At 43.2% G+C, this 16,444-nt stretch overlaps 1 long non-coding RNA gene across 10 annotated transcripts; it reads right to left on the reverse strand.

Moving 5' to 3' along the window:
- Nucleotides 1-2,604: 2,604 nt before the first annotated feature.
- LOC130594259 (uncharacterized) lies at nt 2,605-16,398 on the reverse strand. 10 transcript variants are annotated; one of them, XR_008971040.1, is made up of 6 exons: nt 16,164-16,267; nt 14,821-14,905; nt 13,457-13,656; nt 12,413-12,557; nt 7,420-7,556; nt 2,605-2,786 (listed from the first exon to the last, which is right to left on the reverse strand). It is a non-coding gene; the product is annotated as an uncharacterized LOC130594259 (long non-coding RNA). The 10 variants fall into 10 exon arrangements; XR_008971037.1 differs by having other exon boundaries at nt 13,457-13,749; XR_008971032.1 differs by having other exon boundaries at nt 13,457-13,749; nt 14,821-14,902; nt 16,153-16,236.
- Between the last annotated feature and the right edge of the window lie 46 nt (nt 16,399-16,444).

A 16,444-nucleotide genomic window follows, 5' to 3' on the forward strand; every position in this document is an offset into this window, starting at 1 on the left:
CTTCATAAATAGCATCCTTTGCCTCACATAACCACAACAGTTCACTTATCTTTTTGTTGTTTTTTTTTCCACACCTCCTTCTACTCCTTTTAAAATACAGTTAAAACACAGCTGTGTTTAAGGCAGGACCCACTGTACTGCCTTAGACCTGAGACACTATCTTGCTCCTCTGCATCAGCAGCATGTTTTCAAGAGGAACAGCGTCTTCTCAAAGTCAGGGCAGCACTGCTTTTCTTTAAACGAGGTAGTTCCTCAGGTCCATTACCAGAGCAGTTACACATGCCCATTCACCAGTTACAAGTCCCAGAACCATACACAGACATGGTTTTTAACTAACAAAAAGTTCTGGTCACCTTATCATTCCTGCTGCAGTCACTGACACCTTCACACTGAAGGCCACATTGCCGCACACACTACAATTTCCTTCATTAATCTCCGTTTGTTTCACTTTGACCTTAAGTGATGTGAGTACAAGCTTCAACAATCCACAAGCTCTTCTTTCAGGCTCCAACAGCTCTATCTTCTTCAGCCTATGCACCACGTGAAGTGGAAGCAGCATCAGCAGCAGGACAGAAGATCCCCTGTCATCAGTAGCAACTATATCAGGGCAGTCTCCTGCACCGCCACAGCCTCTTTGGCAACACCTAAATTCTAAACAAGCTCTTTCAATATGGAAAGCACCTGAGTACTTTGAAAGATTAACCCTTACTAGCTGTGTCTCCTAGCCCAGCTGTACTGCCTTCTTGCACCCAAGGTGAGCTTGTTAGCATGCAGGGGCTCACTGAGTAAAACACATTAGTTGACCTATATAACAAATGCTCACCTTCATTAATCCTCTTAGATAAACAAAAACTGGATTTACAGAGCTTACAATATTCACCAGACCATGATTCTGGTGATCCAAGTCAAATTATTTGTTGTCAATGGACAATTCCATGGAATTTCACAGTGGTTTGACCTATCTTTTTCTCAGGCTCACCTTCCTTAATTCTGTCATTCCTATGGTAACTAACTCCAACCCAGACTCACCTTTCTTACAGCCTGTGATGAAAATGTATTCTTTTGGTAAGGCAGAAATCTCCCTCAGTGTCCTGGTTTAATTACATTAGTGAGCAAACGTGAGAGAGGATCTAGCATCCACTGCTGCTGAGAAGAGCTGTTACACCTGGCAAATACAAACCTCCTGGGCTGCAGAACAAACTGTACCTGCCGCTTTACCTGCAGATGGGTTTTGACATCTAGCTCTGCACACTGCCTGTTGGACTGGAATTATAGAGAACTACGGAGAAGCCAGCAACACTTAATACTGAATTAAGAGCTCTCTGCTGTTTTCTATTAGTGTATTAGTCAGATAAGGTACAGTACCTTAAAACCATTAAGAGGAGAGAAAAAAAAATTGAGTATACAGTTGTCTAACATAACATAACTGACAGCTTTGAACCAGGATGCTGAGGGAAAAGGCACAACCTAAACTTTACTGCCTATCCTGCCCCACTCCCCAGCCTATTTTTAGGCTGTTACCTTTTTTCATTCCATTAGGAATTATTCCCATAGCACGTAACTGTTGCCAAACAACACTGTTTTACTTTCAGAAGCTTTCAGGTGCTGATCAATCTTCTAATAGCCACCATGTTCTGTAGGCAACTGAACAGCATGTTCAAGATGTGGTACAGGCCTGATAACAGAATTTTCATCCTAGTGTATTAGTTAAGAAATTCAGCCTTATTTCTTTCAGCTTTCAGAATGAGCTCCTGGCCTCATGACAACCATGCATACTTTTGACTGAGATACTAGTCATAACATATAAAAAAAAAAATAGAACATTAATTATAATATTCATATAATAGTTTCTGGGAAGTACAATGTTACCAGAAATGCCAAAGGACTTTGGCTTGACCTCATGAATTTTAAGTCAATAACCAAAATTGAATATAAATGCTGAAGTTGTCATATGCTTGTTAAAGGCAGAAGTTAAGACTTGAAAACCAAACCTTCAACCCTGACTGGTCCATGAGTCAGGGTTTCTCAGCTGAGCCACATGGCTCTGGAGCCCCAGGCTTGCAACAAAACATTTAGGGATACGCTTGTGGTGTATCTGAGTACAACTCCCAAGGCAGACCTCCGAATACCAGCTGCTTGGCCATCCTCTAGTGTACACACAATATCATCTTTAAAATGGACTCCACTTACTAGCACTATTATTCTGGGAGGAAAGGAAAAATAGGATTATGCACTTCTCATAAATGTTAAAATAATCCCATAAATTTGAATAAAATGATTTTGTGTGTGTGTGAAATTGCCTGCAACACTCTGCCATGCATATTCTTCCTCTAAAGGATTATTTCAAAATTATGGACTCAGAAATGTTCAGCTGGATAGTTCTTGGGTGGTTGAGGTGCTCACTGAAGAATTTAAATGATGTAATAGCTATTGAACACCCCATTATATGGCTGCCTAATTAATGTGAATGATAGTTATGTCTCACTCACAGAGGATTATTTTACACGGAGGAAAATCTACTCAGTGCCACAGTAGCCATTTTGATAGTTTTTATAGGAATGGTTGCATTATGGCTTCATTGAGTAGAAGGTAAGTAGCCATCCTAAATAATGAAGATTGAAGGTTTAATAGTCCCAGTAAAGAATCCTGCAGGTTTTTTATCTCAAAAATTAGAGTTTGATTGCAAGCATATGATAATGAGATGGAAAAGAGAGTTGGCACGTGGAATCCTTCTGCAGCCCAAGCTCCTTGGGAACTTCCATTTCTTCTGTAATATATATTTCTTTCTTAAATATGGAAAAATAAGGATAGGAAAAAGAAAGAATAAATAAGCTTTTCTTTATTTTCCATGACAGTGTGTCCAAGCCTCAGCCTCTCCCTGTGGCAACATTTCAGTGGATAAGGATATACTGCATTGTGTCTGTTACATTTAGGAGGCTGACACTACTGGAACAACCTCATACAGTTGATCATGTACACACAAATACTCTCCCCATCTTAGACCCACCGATAATATGCAGACATAAGGCAGCCTTACAAACTTGTCACAGAGTTATAGCTTATTGCAGCAACTCTCTTTTGTGAGGCAATAGTCAAATGACTCAGCACTTCTGTTACAATACCCTGTTTGCAAAGTTATATATCAGAGATTATAACTGCTATAAAAATTCAAATGGGATTTAAAACTTGGCATGAACACCCTCACTTGGGATCTAGTATTTTTTAAGCTAATCTTTGTAGGAAAAGCCAGAAGTTTACTTGTTCCACTTGTTATTTTAGGTCTCTGTTGCTACATAATTCTCAGTCTAGATTCTTAAGCGCTCCCCATCACAGTACCCAAGTAATCTCTTCCCACAGCTGCATTTTCAGAATGGCAGTTCAGAGCTAGGACAATTGATTTGACATTTGTTTCTCCAAACAGCAGACTTACAAGGCGGGTTTTAAAAGAACTTCTGTTCCAAAGCAGACTCTTTTTTTTTTTTTTTTTTTTTTTTAAGCGATAAAGCACCACATGTGTTTTAGCAAGTAAAAAGTGGCAACAACATTAACCTGAATTATGGTAACAATGACTGCAAAAAAGGCTGGCTGGAAGCACATTTGATTTGCAAACAGAATCTCCAGATGTCTGCAAAAGATCCGATTTATCAAGCACAATCCAGGCAGGATTTGTTGTGGGTTTGTACTTCCTTAAAGAGGTCTGTAGAGTTTATTTAATGTTAGAGTTGGTGAAAGGTTCTACCTTGTGACTTCTTTCAGAAAGGTGAGTATATCCCTTTAGAATAATCCACAGGATACAGAGAAAGCCACAGACCCTAAAAATTAAAGCTTAAAATCACCAATGAAATGGAACAGGATGAAACTGAATGTTAAGTGTGTGTGGGGGGGGAGCTCATAGGAACATGGGACAGCCTCAAGAGGAAACTTCAGGTAGCACCAAGGGGAAGCCCAGTGCACTCCAGCTGCAGGGACAATTTAGAAAGGATAAATGCAAGCCATAGAGGATATAATCATATCAGCACAGCCTGTGGCCATTTAAAATGCTTCCCTCTGAGGGGGGCTTGAAAGTACCCCACTGAGGAATAAAGGCTAGTTCTATCTCTAGTTTCCACAGCCTTGCTGCTATTAGGGATGATTTCTGTTTTATGACTGCCTGCCATACAGGAGCTGGGCTGACATGAGCCCACTCTTTCCAAGCAGGTCTCCATACAACCCTCACCATGGATAACTGCTGCATGCAAATAACTCACCACTCATGTTAGTGGAAGAGTGGCAGAAGTACAGGCAAAAGCAGTGGGACCATTAAATTTATGTTCCCACACCCTCATTCTCACAGGTCTGCCATGCAGGAGTTTGGACTAAGAACTAATAATTCATACAAACAGTCCCTTATAACCTAAGCTCAATATCTAGGGTGACAAAAAAACCAAAACCCAAACGTACTTACATATGTCCACTGAAGTAAGCCTCTATACAAATGCCATAGCACGGGGAACAAACAAGAGGAATTAGAGATGTGGGCACATCTACGGGGGGTATGATATAATAGGTATCACAGAAACATGGTGGGATGGCTCCTATGACTGGAGTGTTGGAATGGAAGGTTTCAGGCTCTTTAGGAAGGACAGGCCTGGCAGGCGGGGAGGGGGAGTTGCCCTTTATGTTAGGGATAGGCTGGAGAGTATGGAACTCTGTCTGGGGACAGGTGAGCAGATAACAGAGAGTTTGTGGGTCAGGGTTAAAGGGAATATAGCTATGGGAGACATTACTGTGGGGTCTGTTACAGAGTGCCTGATCAAGGAGAACCTGCGGATGAAGCACTCCATAGACAGATAGAAAAAGCCTCACGCTCGCAGGCCCTTGTTCTCATGGGTGACTTCAACCACCCTGACATCTGTTGGAAGGACGGTACGGCCCGGCACAACCAATCCAGGAGGCTCCTCGATTGTGTAGAAGACAACTTCCTTCTGCAAGTAATAGAGGAGCTGACAAGGAGAGGTGCCATGCTTGACCTCATGCTCAACAACAGGGAGGGGTTTGTTAGAAATGTGATGCTCCAGGGCAGCTTTGGATGCAGCGATCATGAAATGCTGGAATTTGAGATCATCAGGACAGTGAGAAGAGTGTGCAGCAAGCTCACTGCCCTGGACTTCAAAAGAGCAGACTTTGGCCTCTTCAGGAACCTGCTTCGGAAGGTTCCATGCGATACAGCCCTAGAGGGCAGAGGGGCCCAAGACTGTTGGTTGATATTCAAGGATCACCTGCTACAAGCTCAGGAGTGTTGCATCCCAACCAGAAGGAAGTGCAGCAGGAGGGCCAGGAGACCTCCTTGGATGGATAAGGAGCTCCTGAGGAAGATTCAGTTGAAAAAAGAGGCTTATAATAAGTGGAAGCAAGGACAGGTGGCATGGGAAGAGTACAGGGATGTTGTGGAGAAGCTAGGGACCAGGTTAGGAAAGTTAAGGCTCAGTTAGAATTAAACTTAGCTAGAGGTATTAAGGTTAACAGGAAGGGATTCTACACGTACATAGCAAATAAAAAACAGACTAGGGAGAATGTAGGCCCCCTCAGGAAGCTCTCAGGAGACCTGGCTACACAGGATTTGGAGAAGGCTGAGGTTCTGAATGACTTCTTTGCCTCGGTCTTCACTGCCAAAGGCTCTGACCACACCACCCAAGTTTTGGAAGGCAGACGCAGGGACTGTGAGAATGAAGACCTTGGGCCCGCTGTAGGAGAGGATCTGGTTCGAGACCATCTTAAAAAGCTGAACGTGCAGAAGTCCATGGGTCCTGATGAAATCCATCCAGGGGTCCTGAAGGAGCTGGCAAATGAAGTTGCTAAGCCACTGGCCATCATATTTGAGAAATCATGGCAGTCAGGTGAAGTTCCCGATGACTGGAAAAAGGGAAATATAGCCCCCATTTTCAAGAAGGGGAAAATGGATGACAGGGAATTACAGACCAGTCAGTCTCACATGGAACTGTTGGAACAAGTCCAGAGAAGGGCCACGAGGATGATCAGGGGACTGGAGCACCTCCTGTATGAAGACAGGCTGAGAAAGTTGGGGCTGTTCAGCCTGGAGAAGAGAAGGCTGCATGGAGACCTCATAGCAGCCTTCCAGTATCTGAAGGGGGCCTATAGGGATGCTGGAGAGGGACTCTTCATTAGAGACTGTAGTGACAGGACAAGGGGTAATGGGTTCAAACTTAAACAGGGGAAGTTTAGGTTGGATATAAGAAGGAAATTCTTTCCTGTTAGGGTGGTGAGGCACTGGAATGGGGTGCCCAGGGAGGTTGTGAATGCTCCATCCCTGGCAGTGTTCAGGGCCAGGTTGGAGGAGGCCTTGGGTGATACGATTTAGCGTAAGGTGTCCCTGCCCACGGCAGGGGGGTTGGAACTAGATGATCTTAATGTCCTTTCCAACCCTAACGATTCTATGATTCTAAGTTAAATAAGTTACACACATGATCCATGTTTTAAATTTTGCATTTACAGTGCAATACCTCCTATTTGCAATGACTTGCAAGCAACAGCTTCAGGACAGCACAGCATCAAGATGATTACCTTTGTTTCTGGTTTGTTGTGCTGTTTAAGAGTTTTTTCTTAAGCAACAAAGTTGGGGCAATTATTTAGGATTACTTAGAAAACCCATAGCTTACCCAGAGAACAATAACATCTTCTAGTTTTGAACAATGACTTACTTCTATTTAAAACAAAATGAGTTACTAATGTGAACAGATTGAGTAATCAAGCTCACTTAAGTACGTGCAGTATGCACCGTAACAACATTCACTGTTTGTTGAAGTAATTAACCAGCTTTATTTTCTTTTAACTTCTGGCAGTCTTCCTCATAGAACTGTTCATTCCTGCTTCTACCCAGCTAGCATTTCCATGATGTATCATGAATTTTAGCTACTTTGCCAAATACATTGTTGGGGAGGGGAAAAACAAAGAAAAACATCCTACAGCTATAAGCAGGAGGCAATATTAGCACCTACACAGGCACCAAGCTTTGCTGGTACAGTCCATGCTCTGATCAAACACTGGTTTTGTAAAAGAAGACAAGGCACTTTTTGGGCTACACACTTAAGAAAATGTTTCAAATTACAGTTTTCTTCCCATGCAGCAGAACGGTTGCAGCCTCAGGAAAACTACATTAATAACTTGTGGCTTGGATCTGTGGCAATTATTATTATAATTTATTATTGTCGCTACTGTTTTTGTTGCAGCTAACGTAAGAGTGCTATGGAAATCGCCTCACCTCCTTCTATTCCCAGGTCAATGCATTTTGCTCTGGTACCAGAAGATGGAGCCACATGCTCACAGTTTTAAAGTGATCCCGCCCCCCCCCCCCCCCCCCCACCCCGATGTCAGTGAAAAGCCACCCATGGAGTAAACGGCGCCTAGAAACTGCTCCTTTACCTTACATGAACTTGCCTTTTTACTGTGTCTATCTGTACTACTAATCTGGTGCATGTCTTATCCTATGTCAGCTGCCTGTCTCAGATGTTTCCATAACAACTGCGTTTTCCTTACTGTAAACATATTTTCTAAATTGCCTACTGTGTTGAAATAAAAAAAAAGCCAGAACCAAACTAAGCCAGGCACTTCCAGTTACTAAAATATCACACTTTTCATTTCCTTCATGACTTTTAAAGTAAGTCATACATGTCCCAGAGCCATCAACTTCAGACTCTTTACTCTCATCTTGTTAAAGGCTAGATAAATGCAGATATATGATGTCTGCTGTGTCCTGATGACAAAAAATAAGTGCTCAGATGAGGGAATAGGCTAGATTTGTACTCTGTAAACCCTTCAGTGTTGCTGCAGGCACTCAGCAAACTGCAGGTTTGATGCAACTGAGGCATGCCTTCACCTACTCCAGCAGTCCACAGCTGCCCAGTGTGTCTGGATGCCACAAGGTAGGGCACGATTGTTTCTTCTTGCTCTGTTCAAGGCTAATAAACCCCCTGTTCTGCTGCAAAACCCACCTGCAAAAAACCTCTAAACACAAAGAGCCCCAGACAAAATCAAACCAAACACTACCAGAGCTGCTCCCCCCCAGGCCTTACTCTGGGGCAGCTCCGATGCGCTGCCCTGCAAATGCATCCAGGCTGCATCAGTGCCAGTGGCAGCTGCTTTACAGGCAGGGCCGGCAAGGAGCATTGCTGACCCTACCGCAGCTGCACGCTGAGGGCCAGTCAAGTCTGACAGCGAGCCTGCTAAACCCTGCCCCCTAGCCAGCAGTGCGTGCTTCTCCTACCGCATATAGCCATCTGCGTGATGCATTAAGATGAAAAGAGCCCTTGTAAAATATCATACATCTAAGGGGGAAGAGAAACTCTTCGTTAAAGGTACTAAAGCCTATTAGGTCTTTCCTTTGTTGGCTACTTGCTCTGTCAGCTGTACAAAAAGTCCGTCCCAGAGTATCAGATCAAAGCATTCCTAATAAAAGCAGCAGAGATCTTTCAGGTAAAAATGTTTATTGTTCAAGAACTCTGACAGGTCCTTTCATGTCCTTTCCTGACCTGCCAATGTACAGAACTGGTTTAAATACACAGACTTAATTATTCTTTTTGCCATGCTTTCAGCCTGACCTCAGGCAGGTGACTAGATTTCCTCTCATTCATTTCCTTAGTACAATGTTGTAACCACTTTGTACAATGTTGTAACCTCTTTGTACCAAACCACAACACTAAATGTCTCTCTAAAGGGACTTTTAAAATGAAGCCAGCAAAACAGTCTAGCAGAGTGGTTCACCAAACATACCATTTATTTTTTACAAAATCTAAATATGGAACAAAGCATGCTGCTTCTATGACCCTGAATGCTGCAATGTGCTACCAACAGCAGATATTCATACATGGCCTCAGCTCCCACCAGTCCTTGGGCAACCACCATTTGATAGGGAAAACCATAAGGCTGTGTGTAACAGAGTGGAGGCCACAGCGGGTGAGATTGACACAAGTGTCATCTTCTATGCAGAGCCTGTAGGCACCACTGGAAGGTTTTGGCATGTGAAACAACTAGAGTAATAGTTACTGCTAATTCTCAGCTTATATTTAAAAACATGTACTTGCAGGCTTATCTCCATCAATTACTTAAAGGCACCCTGAGTGACAAATCCGAAGAAAATGTCATGCCAACCATTTCCCCTTCCCCTCCCCATTTATTGCTGTGGCCAAAAGCCCAGTTACACCTTTGGCTACCAGCAATTTGAAGCATTCTCTCTAGCACTTCCTGTATGATTTTTGAACAATCACTTAAAACCTTGGATTTGCTTTCTTTGCTTGTAACATATCAACAGTGTTCAAAGTCCTCAGGGGAGCACTACATCTGGGGCTATGAAAGCACTCTGTAAAGGTCTAAGGGAGCTGTGGGTTGGGATGCTGACGCATGCCTCAATATTAAAAAGGACTTTCATACTCTCCCCATCCACAGTCTGGGTTCTCTGCAGGGCAGCCACAGCTGTAGCAGTGGTCCCAGTCAAACTGCAGGAGGTGGAGACCTCTGAGCCATGCAACCAGCGCAGGCAGAAGTCAGCTGTACACCAACCATGCTTAATTCAAACCAGACTACAAAATCCACAAAGGACACCTGTGCACCACTTGTAAGCTAGATGTATCCCAAATACATCACCTGCACTGCTCATGCTCTCTCTGCTCAGAGGAATTAAATTCCCAAGAAGAAATACAGGATACCTATTGTAGATCTGCACTGAAAGGACAGCATGCTGAGGAAACCTCCAGGAGGAAGCAGAAAAGGCCACACTGTTGATTGACTATTACATCTGCAAGATGGATGAAAATTTGAACTCCTTTGTAAGGAGACCAAACATATCACTTAATAAAAACAAGGCATCCTACGATGAACCTCTCTTTCCCATATTTATTCCTCTCTAAACACAGCAGTGCACAGATTATAGGAAATGGTTTTACATTTAACTTCAACCCCAAGTGGTAAAGAAACGGATTGTATCTCACAATGTAAATTTGCATGTACCATCATTTAATGGATGTTTTATACATGCTATGTACTACTGTGTTTTTATGGAAAGGCAAAAAAATTACTTGGGAATTTGTTTTTAATTAAGCAATAAGGCTCAATGGGGTACTGCTATCATGCAATAAAACCACTCCTAGGGTGTTGTGAGACATTTGGTCCAGATGAGTGCTCCAAATCACCCCCAGATTGTGATTAGATGATTACTCCCTGGAGTTAATATTAGATGGTTCTCTCTAGAGTTGTCTTATTGCTATTATAAAAAGTCTTCAATACGGGGAAACTAAGTAGCTTTTGTGCTTGAGGAAGTTTGCAGTTTCAACAGTTGAGTGGCTGTCTGAGCTGTGCGGGTCCCATAGATCACTTATTTAGCATGCGTGAAAGATCATCTGAGCACATTTCTTTGACCCAAACAGTTTTACAATTAAGCAGCTTTCTTTTTTTCTAGGAGATGGAAGGATATAAAGAGCAAACAGCTCCAAAATAAAGCAATTCCAAGACAAGGCACTAAGGAATTTGGTACTGAGATATGTATTACTGGCTTTATCTTTTTGTAGGGAATAATGAATCCTAATCATTATTATGCTAATTGTATTAATGAAGGCTAATGCATGCAGTAATGGTAAGAGATTCTCCCAAGTTGGGTGCATGAGGAGGTACACAGCCTGAGGCATTCGTGAGGGCTCCCAAGCTAATGAATTCAAACAGCCCAAATGATACAGAGCCAAACTGCAGTGCTTTCCGCTGTCTCCCCGCAACTGCTCTTCAGGATTGAGGTTGGAGAAGAAATAGTTCATTCTGAGGAAACACAAAAAAGGAAAAATACAAAACAACCAGAAGACAAAACCCAAGGCTTCCTGCCTATTTCAGTACACCTGCAAGAGAAACCTGACGAAAACTCTTGCAGGTCCCTTCCACTCCCCCCAGAAAAACAGGATGGTAGAGCATGCACGTGGACAATTTTTGCTCAGCTTTAGCTGAAGTACAGAGCAAAATCATAGAACAGTTAGGGTTGGAAAGGGCCTTAAGATCATCTAGTTGCAACCTCCCTGACATGGGCAGGAACACCTCGCACTAAATCATGTCACCCAAGGCTCTGTCCAACCCGGCCTTGAACACCGCTAGGGATGGAGCATTCACAGCTTCCTTCCTCAACTCCTCCTTCAGATGTCCCTCAACAGTCCCACACATACCTCCTATTACATAAAATCCAGTTTCTCAAGCAGACAACAGTTTTCACACTTCACAACTGAAGGTGTGATCCTTCACACATCCTGCGCCCTAGCCTATATCACATCTCACACCCTGCACAACCCAGGCAGCAATACACTCTCTAAAAGCCAATCAACCTTTTCCACCTGGTAAGAAATACCCATGGCTCCTCCTTCAGCTCAGCACCCCTCCATTTAAAGATCCAGCATGGCAATGGATGAGGATCCCAGCCAAGCTGAGATCTGCTGTCTTGTTTCCAGATCAGCAGAACACCTTGAAAAAAACACACCACCTTTCTATTTCTCTTGTACTTGAAGAACACAAAAGGAAACAAGGATTTCCTCGCCCCCCCCCCCCCCCTTTCCCAGAGCTCTCTGCACTATGCACTTGATGCATAAAATTTCCCCAGGCAATCACAGCAGATGCCTTCCTGCACAAAAGGCATTGATGTGGGGTGAGGCGCAGGACCCTTACAAAGAGATGATTTTTGCTTTCAAAGCAACACACACACACTCAGCTTGGGTTCCAAAAGAAAAGAGACCAAAGCATGTTCTTCACATAAATAGAAGCTATATCCATGGGCAAAGCGGGGCTTATGAATGAAACCCTTTCATGTGTCTTTGACTAATCAGTCAATCATAGGTGAACACATTTACATCTTTTCAAATTAACTAATGATTATCACACTCTTGTTCCTGGTGCTTTTCCCCCACTTTAATATTTGAAATGCCTAATCTACCTTAGTTTAGTGTTTGAAATAGCTAATTGCTCACCATGATTTATTTTGTGCAATAAAAACACATTCTGAATATGAGATCACTGTTTAAACGGAATAGCAATAATAGGAAAAGAGTTCAGATGAAGAACATACACAGAATTATGTTACTCTGGAAGGAAAGCTAAGCCCACAAGATGCAGTACTCTCTTCACATCATGCTGCAAAATGCTTTCAGCAGCTTTTCTTAGGCACACCTCTCTTTTCCACATTATTTTCATGTATTTTTCCTTTAATATTATAATCCTCTCTGCACATAATACCTGCACCTTCTCACAGTTCTGGCATTTCATCTTCTTACTCCACATCTTTCTCACTTTTCCCTTTCATATTTTGAGCAGAACCTGCTCCCATTACTGGGAAACACTGCTCAGAATTAACAGATTGGCAGCATGCCAATCCTACTGTTTGTCAGTACCTATTCACTTCTCCTGCTCCTCTGAAAAAAACAAACTTCTGAGCTTTCTCTGCAGAATGTCCCTGTACTGGGCAGTTCTTGGGTGCTACCTGGAGACTCACGGAGACAGACCCACTTGATCAATCCACTCAGAAAATGAAGACGAAACTCAAACTGTTAAGGGTGAAAGAAGGCGTGAGTTAATGACACAAACTGAAAAAACTGAGACTAAGTAACTTGGCACATGGTATGGTGCTCCAGAAGACAGGGGAAAGGCTGCCAGTGTAGGAAGTGGGGGATGTAGGGGGGTATTCTGCACCACAAGGCAGTAGCATCTTCCCAGGCCCAGCACCAGAGGTCCAGCATGCCCTCCTGACATCCACCACACTGCTGCACACTCTCTGCTTGACCCCACAGCATTAATCTGTGTAGCTGGTTTGCTCATAGTTTTAAGTTTCAAGTTTTAGCACTGCTCACAGTATACTGTCACACAGAACGGAACTCACTGATGACATCGTATGTAAAGAACATTTCAGTGATGAAATACCCTGAGTATTTTATAGTTAAGAAGGGGGATATAAATGGAACTACATATTACATGCTGATCCAAAACATAAATTAGAACTCATACCAAGCTTTGGATCAGATCTTCTAACCAGTTCTGTGATTACAGTTACAGACTACTACAAATAGAACAAGCTATGAAAACCAAAATAGGCTTAGCAGGGAAACCCCTAACATTCCTCTTTCACCACTGCTATTTTTCAAATTTAGAAACTTAAGGAGGAACAAGCAAAATACCTTATACCTTCACAGCACTGAGATGCACAGACAGCTGCTTTACACAAACACCAGTACACAGCCCATAGATAACACTGATTTCAAACCCTTCTCATAGTGCAGATAACCACATCTTTTTTACTGGGGACAATATCTCCCCTTCTTTCTTTTTTCATAGAAGCCAGCCTACAGCAAATATTTATTATGTAGGTATACACAGCATTTAAATTTAGCCTCTGTTATTTACCTGCTTGGTTATTATTGGCTGTTCAAGACTTCAGTTCCAATTGTACCTGAAGTCCATGCACAGCACTGCACATATGTGACCTGCAGATCAGGGCTAGTCTGGGCAGGGAACACAAAGCACAGCAGAGCAAAGGCTCTTATGAAACAAACCTGCAACTTTAGAGTCTGCAAGTATGAGTGGTTTTGTGCTCCTTGCACATGACCGCTTTAGTAATGAACACTGAGGATTCCGATCTGGGACATGACCCTGTGGTGGGGCACATGGGGACATGAATCAGGAGCTCTGGAGAATGTTCCTCAGCCTTCCAAGTGATTCACTCTGCACAAAAGCCTGTTGCTGCTGAAAACAATAGCAAATAACCCACTATTTCTATTTCAGTGATCAAGCTGCTTGTGACTGTATGTAATTCTCCAAGTTTCAGTTTTATTCTCTGTGAGAAGGGCAGAAACCCTCACACTGTTATTAGAATTCCTACTGCACTTTGGGATCCTCAGAATAAAGTGCTGCATGCATGCAAAACACAACAATGTTCTTCCTTACACAAAAGGCAGAAAAAAAGTGGGTCTCAAGTCTGCGTCCACGAATACTTTCATCATTCTGACAACCACTTTGCAGCCAGGCTCCCAGGAATAGCTCAAGAAATGGGTAACTGCCTGTACATGGGCTGAGAAAAATTCTGAGGACCCAACTACCCTCTGAAAGGGGTTTGTCTGGCAGCCATTCTAAGGCATGGGAATCAGTGGTATTTTGGAAACTGACAGTCTGAAGTTGCAGTCTGAACTGAAAGAGCCAAGCAGGGCTCCAATTTCTGCACATCAGATTTGGAAGCACCTCGTTCCTAAAGCATGCAAATGATGCTGGTAGGGCTTCAGAGACACAATTCAATCATGGCAATTCTTGTATTTCTAAAACAGGCTGATGAGCTGAAACCCCCAGGAGCCAGATCTGACAGACACTCATACCTCCTTGCACAGTGTGCTCTCACAGCGCACAGGACAGAGGTTATTCCTGCTTACAAGTAACCCGCATAATGAACACATGTTGACTTATTCGCTCATTAAGTAATAAGAGCATTCCAAGCTCAGTTCAATAAAATCTCTGTAGCTAAAAGCTGTCTTGTCCACTGATGAAATGCCCCATGTAGTCAATTAGTTAAAACAGTTGTCTATCCTAAGATCACAGTAGGCACCTGACATCACAAACTGAATCTCAATATTGAGTTTTATTCAAAATAATTTTATCAAATGCCTGTTTGGTTTGCTTTTTTTCTTTTTTTTTTAACATGCAGTGAGCTCAGAATTTAACAGATGTTTTTGTTACTAGTATAAACTAATCTTTTCCTGCAGGCTATTGTAGTAATTTTGCCACTAGAAGATCATAAAAAGCCATTTTCTCCCCTGCAGAGCTTACCTTTGGCTGACTCAGCTGAGCAGCTGCAGTTTCTTTTACTTGCTTTGAAATTATTGCATCCCAATTGGGCAAGATGTTTCTGCTACTGAGAAACAAGTGGGTTTGGAGAAAATGCCAGAGGCAACAGATCAGATAAAGTCTCTTTACCTTGCTCTAGTTGGATTAAAAGCTGGTAATTTGGGCTGCAGCTTTTTCAAGTGATCCCACAAATGTTTCACTTTTACAGTCAGAAAAAAAAGAGCTCCTGACTGTGCCTATTGAATAGCTTTTAAGACTACTGGTTAAACTCTAAGACTGTATCTCAATAAGGCATTCAAACAAGGATGTAATGGCTTCCAAAACAGGCAAATAAAATAGCAACAGAAAGTCAGGTCTCCAGTGTGACTGCTTAACACTGACTACATGCACAGCATATACCTCGAGACTTTCCTCACCTAATGCAACCACTGCCTGAACACACCTCTGCTTCTGACTGAAGACGGAGAAAGTAGAAACAACCTTCAAATCCCAGCCTGTTTGGCTAGCCCAACACTATGTTTGGCCAACATATACTGATTAGTGACCAGGTGAGCATACTGATGAACAAGAAGAAGAATAAATCAACTACACCTCAGTGGTAAAGACTATGATTAGCATCACATGAGAGCAAATGCAGGACAATTTTAGCACATAGACAAAAAACAATTTAAAACTAATAACCCTTGGCTAGTTATATCTGAGTTATTCTGGCAGCTAAGACAAACTCTGTTATATTTATTCCAGTGTTTTGTATATTTACAGTTAGCTTTATGTATGTTGAGGATTCATTCCTAAGCTGGGCAGATGTCCCCAGAGCCAGAAGACCGCTTAAGGGGCAGCCAGGATGGAGGCGGCTGGTGTCCAAGCTCAACACAAAACAGCTCCCAGTTGTGACAGCTGGTCTGCAAAGGCTGCGCCCTCATGTCCCACATAAAGCACTACCAATAACCTGGAACTCCCAGCTCCACCAGCAGCCTGCCCTCTGTGGTTTACTGAGCTCTGCTGACAGCCGTCTCTGTAACCCCTCACCATAAGCTGCCAGGGAGCTACACACTGCAGTTAGCTCAGTCCATGTCCTCGTTTACCTGCTTATCTGACACGAACATAAAGTATTAAGAAATAAGGTCTTGTAGAAGCTCTAATGACTGCCCAAGCACTTCAGCCCTGAAGCGCACTACGAGCTTCCCAGTCCACATTATTATTACCAAAGAAAACAAAAACCTGGGGAAAAAAACCCACACATTTTTAACACCTTGACACGTCCATCAGCTCCCATTAAAAATAGAAAACCCATTACAGACAGTGTGGAAGCACCTGAATTATACATCAGCATGGGCCATGGGAGCTGAGGGGTGTTTAACAGAGCCGGGGGCAGCCGCAGCGGGTGCTGAGGGACGCGGCCTCCGCTCACCTGCCCGGCTTCTCTCCTGACAGCGACGCACCGAAGGGGCGGTCGGCGGCCCGTGGCACACGCAGCCACCACAAGATATGCCCCTGGAGCGGCCCCGGGTGGGCACCAGCCCAGGCTTCGGCTAACAAGAGGCGGCCGGAAAGGTCTGACGGTAGCTACGGGGGCAGCAGTCACAGGCACCGGGCAACAGGCACC

This window comes from Pezoporus wallicus, unplaced genomic scaffold (assembly GCF_028554395.1).
Source record: "Pezoporus wallicus isolate ANWC-B61680 ecotype Strahan unplaced genomic scaffold, APGP_CSIRO_Pwel_v1 contig_13243, whole genome shotgun sequence".
Taxonomy (NCBI): Eukaryota; Metazoa; Chordata; class Aves; order Psittaciformes; family Psittacidae; genus Pezoporus; species Pezoporus wallicus.